Raw genomic sequence first — 15,576 nt, 5'->3', positions numbered from 1 at the left:
TAAATACGTATAAATATTTCTCCCTAGTTACTAATGTGTCTTCTTTCAATTGACTCAAAAAATATTTATTGAATACCCATCATATTGCAAGTACTTGTGCTAGGTGATATTGCATGTCACATCAATTCTCCACTCCCCCTTGTTAATATTTCATCTAGGCTATTTACAACTTTGTACATTCCAAACGAGCTTTATAAAAGAGCTCTCACTTAAATGTTAAAATTTCTGCTATGATTTATGTTTGTAAAGAAGATTTTTTATTTTTCTCTGCCCTCTTTACTCACCACCTAGTCTTTCATTTTCTAGTGTTGTTCAAACACCGTACAAAAAAATGATATAAATTTAATCAGCAATAGTCATGCTTGGTTGTATTTTGCAACATACAAAGGAGAATATGCAGGTTAACTGAGCTGAAAATTTTAATTATAAACTAGTAATTCCAAGAAAAAATTACTTTTGATATTCCCCAGATCAAAAAGAATAGGAATTAGTGAATTTTCCTATTTAGAATAGAAATAATCAGCCCATTATACTACTCATGTCTTAAATACAGACATACATATATTATTATGTGTATCTGATCAGCCCATTATACTACTCATGTCTTAAATACAGACATACATATATTATTATGTGTATCTGATTACATTTGAGAGTGAAGTTGGGTCTATGATTTTTCTCTCCAAGTTCAGAAATTAAAATTAAAATATCTGGATATATGGCAAAAATCATCTGAATGGTTTAAGAAGCCAATTCAATAAAAAAGACAAGTTATTTTTCAAGGTCATTGTCACATATAATAAAAATTACTAGTTTCTCTGACTGATAGCAATGAATAACTAGATATGCAAGAAAATGTGGATTATTATAATCTTCCATGACTATTTTCAAAATTTCAAGTGCATAGTAGAAATTGCTGTTAAGTTATATTTTTACTTTGATGAAATAATCTTTGGAAAAGCTCTTGACAAACAAGCACTGTGTTTGCACTCTTGGTATTATATCAACATTGCTCCATGGGGCAGATCCTTCATTTGTAGGTTTTATTATGATAGAGCAGAGTGGCTTACAGAGAGGGAATGTGTAAATAAATCATAGCTTCCTAAAAAAATACAGACGCCTTTAGAAAATTTCCACTGGCAATGAAAGTTGTTTTGAACTATATTTTTATTTCAAAATAAATGTAACTTACTGAGATTCACATTCCTTCAAGTAACGGGGGAACAGAGAAGCAAAACAAAGAAGTGGGATGAAGTCATAAATTGTAACAGACCCTAAAAGTATAAGCATTCTTAACTTGAAGATTTAGTTTCATTTTAAAATGGCAAAAATGGAAGTTAAGCATATTTTAAACACTTTTGTAATAACTCACAATACACTTTAAACACGTAACTATGGTTTGTCACTAAGGAAACGGTAAGTATTACACGATGTTAGGTGACTGCTTATGTCTATGACCAAAACATGATGAATTATTGAAAATCTGAAAGACGGGAACAATTAAATGAGCTATTGCTGTTTAAAAAGTCATTAGTTTCTGAGGCTGGCCTGGTGAGGAGCAGTTAAGTGCACACGTTCCGCTTAGGCAGCCCGGGGTTCGCCAGTTTGGATCCTGAGCGTGGACCTGGCACTGCTTGGCGAGTCAGGCTGTGGCAGACTTCCCACACATGAAAAAAAAGGAGAGGAGGATGGGCACAGATGTTAACTTAGGGCCAGTCTTTCTCAGCAAAAAGAGGAGGATTGGCAGCAGATGCTAGCTCAGGGCTAATCTTCTTCTTCCAAAAAAAAGTCATTAGTTTCAGAAATATAATATAAATTTTATTTATGGAAGCATTGTTTGTGAATTCATTATTTAGTCTATTATATAAAATTTTTAAACAAATAGATGAACTATTTTAAATTCAGTATTTAATAAGTTTTAGGAAACACTTATTTTCTATCAAGGATGGGAAATATGGGAAATCTAAATATACATTACTGCAAGAATCACCAAAGTTTTGAAGCAATAACAACCCCCCATCAGAAAAATCAAAAAAGTCCTAATTTCCACCTATTGTCTTTTCTAAAGAAATACAATTGTATCAGTCTCTTTTGTTTTGACTTTTAAAGTAAAATTAGCATTTATAACCACAATTTTAAATCTTAAAGTAAGTATTCAAAGAATATCAACTGAATATTGTGATCTAAGTGAACTCAAAAACATTCATACCTGTTTAGGACATGGTTTTTTTTCTCCCCCTTACTTAATGGATAAACTGCATTTGTCATGTTATTGATAATGCCTGATTTTCAGGAATAGTGATTTACATAATAATAATGATTTCACTTTGTACAGAATCTTGATATAGCAAAAGCAGCCTGAAATAAGGAAACTTGACATCACAAGTCTTTTTTTCCTGTGCTGTATGTTAAAAGGCCACATTATTAGTTAGTAACTAAAAAGGCACAAGCTGCTTTAATATTGCAACTGGAGGCTTGGTCTTTTGAGAGTCTATCATTAATGAAACTGAAAGGTTAAAAACTGATGTTTAGAATTTGATGGCTAGAAAAGATTATTTATGGAATAATTTGCATTGTGATTTCAGACCCAAAGTTCAATGCATGACTTCATTTTATTTGAAACTCAGTGAAACCCGTGGTTAGCCATGTTCTCAAAAGGAAACCATGCATTTTCATCTCAAAGTATACAGTGATACCAGAAGGTTACCAGATATAACAAAATTAAATTATTTAAAATTATGGTCCACAGAAATTTTTTATAATTCAACTCTTGAATAAAGTATTAGGATCTGAATGTGACCATCCATACTTTCTTGTCTTGGGGCATATTGCGCAATTTTGAAAAACACTACTGGGTATAATAGTGAGAAAAGCATGTAATTAGAAGTTTTAGTGAACTAAATTTGAATCCTGTTTCTATCTTTTATTAGCTTTATATCCTGAGTAAAAGTGATTAACCAGTCTCAATTTTCTGAACTGAAACAAAATAAAGATAGTCAAATTTACCTCAAAGAGAAGTTTGTGAGGATTAAATGAGAAAATACATGGAACAGCTAGGACAATGTCTGCCATAGATGAGGAGCTCAATGGCACTCTTTCTGTTCACATTCCCTTCAAAAACAAAACTGTATCTGCTTTTGAACTTTGTTGTCTTCACATAGCTGCAAATCTGAGGAAAATTTTGCTTAAATCAATGGTTCTAATCTTGGTTGATTGGAATGCTCTGGGCCTCCACAAATTTGGACTCTTGTGTTACCAAGATTTTTATTAGAACAACTTACATCCTACGATTCCATCCACAACTTTATAACTAATGAGAAATACAATGAAAAATGCGTTTCCGTTGAGGGAAATGACAACTTTTACAAGAGCATTATCGGTGTCAGATTGGCCTCTATGTCACTTGTATGTGACCCTCCTGCAGTGACAGTATTATTCTAAACAATTATTATGGTCTTCAGGGTATCTTTGCAAATTCAAAGCAAAAATGGAAAAGAGATGTGTGGAAGAGAGAACCAAGTGGAGAAGCAAACTCTAGACAGGAACCAGAGAAGAACCAAGGAAGGAAGAGTGGGAAGTGAGGCGGAATTAAAAAGAAATAACAACCACGGGAGGAGAGGTCGTCAACAGGGTTCAAGGAGAAATAAGACTGAAGGTAGAAGATTGATTTTGACTAGTAGATCACTGTTGACTGCGATGAATAGAATTTTTGTGTAGTAGTATACAGGGGACTGGACAATCTGTCATTCCACCAGAACGGCTCTGGCTGAGATCCACATGGATCTCCATGTTCCAAAATTCAATGAAAACTCCTTATTTTTCTTGAACTCTAAGCCAGATTTGTCACTGTTGATGACATTTTTCTTAGAAAATTATCTTCCATTGGCTTGATTTACATTAACATTTCCATTTTCCTAACTCTGGCTATTCATAAGTCTCTGTTGCAGACATCTTCCTATATTGACCATACACTATGAATTGTTCTAAGCTTGGTCTTACGCTCTGTTCTTATACCACTTTATACTTTCTCTTCATGAAATCTTATTCATGTCTATAGTTTAATTGATTAGCTTTGCCCAAATGAATCCCAAATGTTCATCTCTATTTCAGACTTTACTTTTGAGTTTCAGGCTTGTAAATCCAGCTACCTACTTGATAGCTCCACTTAGATCTTTCCAAAGTACTTCCAAATCATAGCATCTTCTAGAATCTTTCTTCCAAAAGACTTAAATTCCAAATTTCGGGGAACAGATATGCCATTTATCCAGTTCCCTAACCCAGGGACTCAAAAGTCATCCCATAGCCAAACTATTATTAAGCCCTGTCAATTTTAGTTTCTAAATATGTCTCCACTCATCCACTCTCCCTACCACCAACTTAGTTCCCTAATGCTATGAAAAGGATGATTTATTTAAGACCCAGAGCTCATCATATAACTTCCACTTTCAGCACCTTGTCATCCCTATTTTAAATGCTTTAGTTATTCATAGAATAAAGACTGAAGTATTTAATAGAGCATGTAAGACTCAGAATGATTCCTCTCTTTTCTGCTTGTTTATAGCCTCAAAAGAGATTAGAGCAATAGCTATTCAGGGTCGTGAGTCAAGTGAAAGTTATTTCTGGAGAGAGGGCAACTCTGCATTCTTGAATGTGGGAAGACAAGACCCAGTAGTGAGAAACGGAGTAAAAGTACCTTAAAAAGAAAAGTAGTAATGGAAGAATCTGGATCTCAGAAGTAGGAGTCAATAGGTATAGCTTACCCATATAAAAGAAAAGACATAACTTCCTAGTAAACAAAAAAGGGTATAAAGAAGTTAAATTTAGACATGAATATGTACCTTCATGATTGTTTTCAGTTAAATTATATGTTAACTGTGACTGATTATAGTTTATGTGGCCATAAGATATTAAAACTCATTACTAGACAAGATGCACATAAATCTTTACTTTTTTATTATCGGGCTTCAATGTAAAATATTGTATCATGTTTTGGAAATGTATTTAAAGACAAAGAATTATTTACTCTATATCGTAAAACGTCTACAGTTTCTTAATTTGCATTTTCAATAAAGTCGTAAAGATGCCCTGTGCAATTTGGCATAAAATACATTTATTTTTGGTTTGCTAGAAGATTTTCCATGAGTTTTGGAAATCATACAATGCTACTGGACAATTCTTCTTAGTTGACTGTATCAAAAAGCAGATCTACCCTAAAAGATGAAAATTTGCACTATTGAAGACATTCAAAAGAAGTTGCTACAAGTTCTGAGGGGCAATTCCAGTTCTTAGCAGATGTATGCTCTTATGAGCATGCAAGTACCTCTTCATATCACTGTATCACTTGTAAAGTGTCACTGTGTCACCTACTCTCTGGGAGGAAGCCAAGCTCTTTTGGAAGATGAATAACTCAGGTGACTGGAGGTCTATTCATTTCACTAAAACCGTAAACAGTGTATGAATTGGAAGAATCTGATTCAATGTGTTAAATAATTCATTTTCTGTATAATTTTACCTGAGATGTAACTGTAAAGTATGGAAATTGACTTTTATATGCATATTTGAACATAAAACCCCTCATAACTGCTGTTTGTAAAGAGAATAATATTAAAATGGTGTATGTTTATTTCAATAATGATTCCAGCAATTAAGAAAATTTGAGAATCGTCTTTTAGAATTAACTTCACAGTAAGGTTATTGGTCAAACAAGACATCCTCCAGACATTTTCATCATAAATCTTTTTGTATAGACTAAAATATGATTTCCTGGGTTCTTCACTAACTTTTGTGTTTTCTTATTAAAATTGGAAAACTTACATTGGTTTATAAAAATTAAATTATTTACAGGTGTCAACTATTTATCATAATAGAAGATTAATTTAAAATAGAATTTACATAAATGTTTTGAGGTTTAGCAACCTCATTGCAATAAGTTTGTAGGTGTCCAGTGGGATAGCAATAAAAACACAGATATTTAGCTGGTCCCTGTCCACATCACCACCAATATTACCAATGGACTCTAAAGATGGGGTAAAAGTCAGCAAAAGGCCTGGACACTGGGGAAGAAACTTTGATAAAGTTCTGTGGGTACTGCAGCAATAGAATCGTATTACATGCAGTTACTCTAATCTGTCCATCTTTTAAAACACCTATGTCACTGGGGAATAAATGAAGCTACTTATTAGCAAAGAAAACTTGAGTTTAAGACATCTCTTTCATCATTTTAAATGCAAAAAGTCAACAGAGATTGCCTTATATATTTTGAGAGGAAATAAAATCCATCATACACATTCTTATTTTAGAGGGGAAATAAAACCCATTATACACATTACTAAATATGCAGGGTCTGAAGAAGTCTCTCTATATTCTTCCTGAAGATATATTGATTGAACGATGACCTAACTTGGATGAATTAATTGCAAACCTATGCTATAAAAGGATGAATGATGAGCATTGAAGCTTACTCAATAATTTTTGCCAATGCTTATTACATTAATGTGTTAGTTTATTTAAATTCCAATCATGACCTCAAGTCAATTTTGGGAAATCTGAAAATGCTATGAAAGAGCTTCATAGGAATAAGAGGAGAGAAAAAGCAACAGAGAGGGGAGTCTGAGAGAGGACTGTCATGACAGACTTCGGAAGCACTAGCAAGTGTATTCTTTCTGAAGATGAGGGGCGTCACCAAAGTTGAAATATCTATATCCCTTTTTTGAACAGCAGGGGCAAGAACAGAGATAACTGCTGGCAGCAGGAGTCCTAGACTGGGTTTGGTTTCTAGAAACAGGGAAAGTGGGTTCTCTGAAGTATCAGAGAGAAACAGAATGTGGGGCAACAGAGAAAAAGTTAGACACGCATTATGGAAATCAACCATCTGGGGTACGACTAGATACCTGCCTGCCCAACTCCTGCCAACAGCTGGTCCAGGAAAACCCAACTAATGTAACGATGGACTTTAAAAAAGACACAAGCAGAGCTTGGATACAAAATCACCATAATGATAAAAGCAAAGAAAAGATGTAGTGTAACTTTCCAACAGATGAAGGCTATTCACCGGAAAAATGTTGCTTATAAAAAAGGTGAGTAATAATTACCCCCCCCTTCTTTTAAAATAATGAAGCTATTGCCTCTTTGAAGGAAGACCTCAAAGTAGAAATGCAAAAATTCAGGGAGGAAAAGGAAAGGAAATAAAGTAAAATGAAATATGGTCTGCCAGAACTCCCAAAAGAAGAGGAAAATATAAAACATATTTTTTAAAAATAGAGGAAAACAAAGGAAAATGGGAATTATGTGATGTACAGTGAGGTACAGAGAAGAATTTTAAAAGGTAACTAAAATTAAATAAAAATTTAAAAGGAACCAAAAGTCTTAGAAAAATGATAATTATAGAAGAGAGGCAAATGGGATTAAGATATACATAAATGAAGATTGAAGATATTCCAAAATAGTGGAACAGAAGAAATATTTAAATATATAATTCAAGAAAACTTTCCTGAAATAAAAGACTTGAATGGCACATTGAAAATATAGGAACTTGTCATGTAAGCATCCGCCAAAAGCTTCTCTATAAATAAATGTTTATTTGATCATAAAAATAATTAAAGAAAACCCAGAAAGTAAAGCCCACAAAAATGAATTCACCCATAGCTCCATCAAACAGAGATGTTAATTATTAACATTTGTTATATCTTTTTCAATTTTTCTGTACTTTAAGCATGCAATATATGTTATAACATAATTTAATATTATATATGATAAAATATAATATACAATAAAATATAGAGTATAATATGCATTTTAAGAAAAAAGGATTATACTTACACATGGCTTCTTACACTAAATAAACATATTAGGTATATTTTTCTGTATACTTATATATTATTAATTATAATATAAAAGTTTATGTTGAAAAATACTTTCATGCTTATGGTAGAAAAAATTACACAGAACAAAATTGGGTAGAGTGAAAAATTCATCATCTTCACATTCAGGCTCTTTTTCTTGTTTATCTTTCCATGTCTTTACAGAAATGGAAATATGCCATAGACAATGTATGAATACTTTTTCTGATAAAAATGCGTTTATTTACCGACCTTCAAAGGGTCAAAGATCAGCAGTATAGATTTACTTCATTCTTTATGATGGCCACCTAGTATGACATTGAAAGGCGGTACTACAATTTGTGTAAGTATACTGTTAGACTATTTTTGACCTTTAGCTTTTCCAACAGTGTTGCAGTGGATTTTCTTGGATATAAATGTAAGATGCGTGCTAATATTTCTGCAAGATAAACACCTAGAAATGAAATTGTGGGGTGGAAATATAAATCCATTAAAATTTTTGTAGCAATTACTGTATGGGTCTCCAAATATATCACCATTTTCCTTACCCAGAAAAACGGAAAAAAGCCATTTATGTTCTTTCACCTCACCACACTTGTAAACCACCATTTTTTAAAAAATCTCTACCAATATGATAGTTGAAAGAGTGGTACTTCATTGTTTTTTAACTAAAATTTTAAAATCATAAGGTTGAGAATCCTTACAGACAACTTGAATTTCTTTATCTGAAAATTGGCTGTTTATGAACATTTCTCATTTTACTGTTGGGAGATTATTGTTTTAGTATTGATTTACAAGAGCTCTTTACATATTAAGTAAATCCATATTTTTGCATGTCATGTGTGTTACAATTAGTCTTCTCCAGATTGCTATTTCTTTTTGATGTTGTTCATTTGAACATCTGTAGGCAAAATTTTTAATTTTCATGTAGTGAACATTACTTCATGACAATTAGAAAGGCCTTCTTCCTCTATGATTTTATTTTTACTTTGCATAATTTCCACTGTATTTCAACTTCTTTATTAAAAATAGTGCATAGCATCTCATTGCATCCATGCATCATAATTTATTCAGCCCATTCCATACTCCTGATTATTTTATTCGGTCCTTTTTTTTTTTCTAGGCAGTGGTGGGAAGGACATCTATATATTTTACATGCATCATTTTAGTCATGTCTGTTTCCTTGTGGTAGATTTTTTTGGTGCTGTAGTTACATGATCAAATAGCATTCTTATGTTTAATACTTTACAACTGTAGCCCTGCCAAATGGCCCTCCTTGAACATCATAACAATTTGCATGCCCATAAGCAATATGTGAGGGATGTCATTTCTTGGCACCATTATCAATGCTGAGTGTTGTTAGTGTTAAATATATTTTCCAATTGTAAAGTTTTATGCTCAAACTTGTCTTAGAACAAATGTAAATTACGTTATTTATTCCCAATCCTTTGTATATTTTTCTCTAGACTTATTTTCCAGTACTTTTTATTCTAAACTTTTGTTTTCTGTGCTTCTCAGCCAAAGGACTGACTACAAGGAGAAAGATGCCCTCTGGGCAGATGGCAGAAAACTTGCGCAGAGGGAAATTCAGATCGCTGCTTCTCCAAGTAAGGGGAGCGCTCTTTTCCAGCAACATGTTTAGATGCTTCTTTTCTCCAATCCAGCAGCCCCATTTTTCGCATAGGGATAAAAACATCATTTCAATTACATTATGTCTGCTCCCACAGCCCATTTAAACTTCGATTGTATTCTGTTCTCACTTGTCTGGGGAAAAGATGGACTATGTCTGTGAGGCTGAATGAGGCTCCAACTTCCTATCATTTCTTTGCATTTCCATCATCATGAAATGGCAGAGGAGGGCAATTCATCCTTTCTCCACCGAAAGCCTTTCCTCACGTGTGGTGCAAAGCTCCAGGCAGACAGGCTGGAGACTCACGTGTCCTCCAAAGGCTGCAGTTGTAAAACCACTCTTGCAAGATCAGACCCTTGCTAATTACCATACTAACATCTATTAACTTTTTCATTCATCGCCAATTTTCATTCATTTCTTAAGGCTAATACTAATTGCAACTTAAAAAAAATAATAATGCTAAATAGGGCAAGCAATCTGGGAACTCAAATGGTATATTCCCCTCCTGATACACATTCTCTCATTAGACACATTCACAGAGGAGGGAAAAAATCCCTCCGAAGAGCTGGCACTGCAAATTATTATTTTTATAAATTATATTTGTTCTAGGGTATTGAATATACTATCTTTTTAACTTATAAAGTGAGAGTTTGGGGATAATCGACTTGGTAAACAGTCTCAATGGAGAATTTAAAATGAGGGAAAACATGGTGAAGAGCAAATAACAAGCGGAGGAAAGTACTAGATCATGAAAAGTAATCTGGGACGAACCAAAGGGACTTTTCACAAGCATGATCTTTGTTAAATTTGCTCTGGATACACCCAGCAAGTATTTTGATTCCAGAAATTTTTTTCTAGTTAAGAAAATAACCACTTCCCTAGAATGATTTCCCTGCCTAGTCTCTTCTTTATCTTCTAGCTGCAATTATCATATCAAAAGGTTAACTACAATTAAATATATAAAATAAATGTATTCTAATTGGATGAAGAGAAGGATGTACCTTTATTTCCTTATTTATTAGTTTGCTAAGACTTTATTGACATGTCCATCCTTATAATTGATCATTTCCTAGTTAGGAAAATCAGAATACTCACTTGCCTGTGTTATTCCCGGGAATTCTGGCCACAGGATAAGTTTCCGTTATTCAAAAGTGCATTTTGGACTTCTGCTTCCTAGGACAAGTTTGCTATCGTTGTCGGAAGCCAAATTGATGTTCATTTTACTATACAATGGGCCAGTGTCGAAAGGAGTAAATAGAGTATTATAGGAGTTAATAACCTCTGGTTTGTATTCAGGTAAATGTCTACTAACTCGGATAGTAGGAGGCTTACTGTCCATAAGCCAATGTGCAGCTGCAAATGCAGCTGTATCGGTGTGGCACCCCTGTACAGGCCTTGGTCTCTTTTGGTTCAGCAGCTGCATTCAGGTGCTGAAGATGAGACGTGGAAGCCGAGATAATCCACAGCCGTCACATAAGCAGAGGTGATCCCTTGAGACTGATCCTCATCCGCAGTGACCTTAGCTCTCAGGACTTGATGCACAGAGTTTCTGTCCACTCAACGTCCAGTCACTTTCAGATTTTCCACAGCTGGGAAAAGCCTGTTATGGGCTCAGTCTGATGACCACCCAAAGGCCCGAGACCTCCATGTGACAGTGTTTGAAGAACCGTCTGCCCCAGGATTTTAGGTTCTTCTTATCAGAAATCAAAAATATGCTTCAACAGAGAGGAGAAGGAAATAGAAGCAAAAGGTGCTTTTATTGAAAATGCTGGCCTTACAAGGATTGCAAACACAATTAAGTCACTGCTTTTATTACACAATAAAATAGAGGTCACGATTAAGCTCACTCAGAAGGACTGCTGTCAAATTATAACTTCTGAAATATGACTGCATGCAGCAAAGCCAGTAAAGGCAAGCACTTATTCGGGGCCCCAACACTTGGATTATGCAGTGTGAGAGTAAATTAAAGGAAATTAGAGCTCAGAATAATATATATTTCAGTTACAACATGAGTGTTCTTTTGCAATCAACCAATTTCTCGTCTAGCCTGTCAACGCTACCTTTTACCACTAGTCCTCATCCTGATTATAGGGTCCTCAAGCTGGTGTCTTACTTGACTTTTCTGTTTTGTGAAATGTTACTGCTTTTATTTTTTGCTGCTTCCAGCTTTTGACACCCAGCAAAATGTGTTGTAATACAACAGCTATGAGACCACATCCCCAGAAAGACGGTAGAAGATGGGACTTCCTCTTTGTGATCCAGGAAAGAAGCACTTGCTCATCCCAGTAGAGTCAGCATCCCTCTGGTGAAATACCATCCACACACAAGGTAGATGTGAGGATTGTGGTAAAGTGGATCATATCTGTTGCAAAACATAGATACCCTAAATCCTCAACAAGAGGTTTTTAAAAATCTTAATAGATGGAATTGACAAAACAAGCAAACAAAAATTCCCAACCCTCCACATGGCACTGGACACAGAGTTTCACTACTGAGTTCTTTCAAACATTCAAGGACCAGGTTTTATCTATTTAAACTCCTTAAGAGGTTATTTTACAAATTAAAACTTCATAATTCATTTTCAAAGCAAAACTGATAAAATATAAGGAGCATAGTTCAAATACACTGTGGTGAAAAATGAAATATGAATAAATATAAAAAGTTAAAGGAAATTTTAACAAGTTTGAAGGCATTCCCACTAAAGTAAAGGACAAAAAACCAACTAATATAGTTACTATTATGTAATGTTTTCTAAAGATTCTAACCAATAAAACTATTTATGAAAACAAAGAATCTGGATGAATATTAAGAATTAAGAGTAGCACTTTTTAGTGATCAATTATTTGCTTCTCTGCCCAGGAAAACAAGGTTAATCTCCTGAAAAGTTATTGTTTCATAAAATGGCCAGGAACTAAAGAAATAATCTGAATTCACCAAAATATTAAGATACCATTGCTTCAATATCATCCAGTTGGGCTTTGTAAAAAAACATGCAAGAGTGATTCAATACTAAGAAATTTATATTTTATTCATAATTTTTAAATATATTATCATCTTGACAAATGCACAAGAAATATTTTACATAAACTTTTAGATGAGATTATTTTAATAGACTTTATTTTTTAGAGAAGTTTTAGGTTCACAGCAAAAATGTAGGTGCAGAGATATCCCATATACGCCTGCCCACACAAATTCATAGCCCATTATTATCATGCCCCACCAGAGTGGTACTTTTGTTACAACTGATGAACCTACAGTGACACATCGTTATCATCCAGAGTCCATAGTTTACATCAGGGATCACTCCTTACGTTGTACATTCTGCAGGTTTGGACAAATGTATAATGACATACAGGGTAGTTTCACTGCCTAAAAATCCTCCTCGCTATTCATCCCTCCCTCTCTCCTAACCCCTGGCAATTTTTAACCTCTGATACTTTTGCTATCTCCAGAGTTTTGCCTTTTTCAGAATGTCATATAGTTGCAATCATACAGTATGTAGCTTTTCAGATTGGCTTTCTTCATTTACTAGTATGCATTTAAGTTTCCTCCAGAAGGAGTGATGTCAGCAAGATAGTGGAATAGGAGGTCCCTCACTCATACCGTCTCTCAACAACAATAATTTGGCAGCCATCCACAGAGAAAAAGTGCCTTTGTGGGAGCTTTGGGATCCAGGTAGGATACTGTGAAACCCAGGGGAATCCAAGACCAAGGAAGGCCCTTTTGAGAAGGCAAGCCTGTGTCCAAGTGGCAGACGTGGTGACTTTGGTCCCAGATACAGATGAGTGAACAGCTCCATTGCCTTGTGGACTCAGCTATAACCTCGGTTTGTCCTTGGTCCTGCCACCAGTACCATATGCCAAGAGATCCAGGAGGAGTCATGCCTGCTCACAGTTGAGCAACAGACCCACTATCTTTGGCATGGGCTCTAGACCACAAAGTGACTCTGTGACCTGGCTCCAGCCCTACACAGCTGTGATCTGGAAGCCCCTGGGGGCAAGTCCACCAAACTCAGTCTGACTTTAGCTTCTGAAATGGCCCTGTAACTGGGCTCCAGTCCCTCCCAGCCACAGTCCATAGCAGTCCTGCCAGCCCAGGGACATGCCTGTTGGTGCCCACAGAGGCAAGCCACCAAAACTCCATCTGACAGCAGATCCTGAAATGGTCATGTCACTCAGCTCCAGTCCATCCCAGCTGTGGTCCATGAGCAGTTCTGCCCACCAAGAGACCCAGCAGAAAAAACACCCATCCGTGCACTCAGAGGTAAGCCGACCAACCTTTGTCCGACTGCGGATCCTGAAACCATCATATAACTCAGCTTCAAGCTCTCCCAGATGTGACTGGGGGAGGTCCTACCCACCTAAGGACTTAATGGGAGACCTGCTCATGTGTGCTTCTAGAGCCAGGTCTATAGACTTTGGTCAAGGCAGTTAATCCTGACACAGCCCTGGCACTTGGTTCAGGCCCTGTTGATCCACAGTCCAAGGCCAGTTCTGCCTGCCCAGACCTATCTGGTGACCTGGCAGGAGCCTTCCAAGGCCTTGGCAGGAGCCATAGCATCCACAAACTTGGCAACAGACCTGTTTTCTGTGGACCCAACCGCAGATCTCAAAGCAGACTCTTGTCTCCAAACTAGCCCTTCTGAACAAACTCTTGGAGGCAGTCCCATACGCCAAGGACCAGGGACCTGACAGCATCCCTGGATGCCTGAGCCCCTGGTAATAGGCCTACCAAGAGTGGAAGCCACTGCAAACTACGTGATTTCTCATTTCAAAGACTAGTATCTTTTCTCTAGGTCATGACATTCTCTCAGGAAAAAATTCCAAGGAGTTAAATTTTGAACATTATGAAACATTAGCATCCTAAATTTATGTATAAAATCAGTGTATCTCACAAAGTTCCAAAAGGATTTTTTTGTGGAAGTTAGCAAACTAATTGTAAAATTCGTATGCAAAGAGTCAAGAATAGCCAAGATGCACTTGCAGAAGATTAAAGAACTTGTCCTACAGTCTATCAAGTTTTGTTATAGAGGTATAACATATTATATAAGATAGTATTGACGCAAGGATAGATAAACAGATATGGACCAGCATGACACATATATGAACCCTTGATTTATGACAAATGTGGTGCTGCTAAGCAATGAGAAAGGAGAGTCTTTTCAATATATTGTGTGGGGATGATTTTGGCTCAATGTAATTATTTATTACATCTCTTTTCACACTCAGAGTGCCCATTTTGGAAAATAAATTATAGAGATTGTTTACCCACATAAAAATAATATAAAATTTGACGACTATCTCACATCGTATGTAGAAAACAGTTTTGGGCAGGTAGTAGAGCTAAATATAAATGGAAAAAATAAATAAAGCACTAAAAAAAGAATATAGTAGTATCTGATCACAAAGTCAGAATAGGAATATTCAAACAAGACACAAAAAGGACAAACCATAAAGGAAAACATTGATAAATGAACTACTTTAAAATAAAAATCTTCTAATGATCACATGATAACTGTAAGGGAATGAAAAAGCTAGTCACAAAGAAGAGTCACTGGAAACATGTGTAGAAACATGTCTATGGGAAACCAAAGACAGAGGAGAGAAAAACAAGGATGCAAGAGGAATTTTTGGTTCTAACACCTACAGCTATAGTAACTAGTAAACACAGTCTAACTCCCATCCAGATGAACCTAAAAGTTCAAACTAGAAACCTATTTATTGCAGTTCCTTTCACCCAGTATATCATGTACAGCTTTCAACAAAAAATGACAGTGCATACTAATAGAGAACAAATGCAGTTTGAAGGGACAAAACAAGCATCAGAAATAGACTCAGATATGATAGAGGTGTTGGAATCATTAGATTTGGAATTTAAAACAACTATGATTACTATGTTTAAGGCTTTAATGAAAAAAGTGGACATTGTCTGTTCCATTTAGTATCCTGTTATATACAATAATCAATTATGTGCAAGAACAGATGGAAAATGTAAGCAGAGATGAAACTCTAAGAAAGAATAAAAAGGAAATGCCTAAAATAAAAAACACTTTAAAGAAATGAGGAATGCTTTCAATAGGCTCATCAGTAGACTGGACACAGGCAACGT

This window comes from Equus asinus, chromosome 21 (genome assembly GCF_041296235.1).
Source record: "Equus asinus isolate D_3611 breed Donkey chromosome 21, EquAss-T2T_v2, whole genome shotgun sequence".
Taxonomy (NCBI): Eukaryota; Metazoa; Chordata; class Mammalia; order Perissodactyla; family Equidae; genus Equus; species Equus asinus.
The sequence above is the reverse complement of the archived record's forward strand: the minus strand, read 5'-3'. Positions refer to the sequence as shown.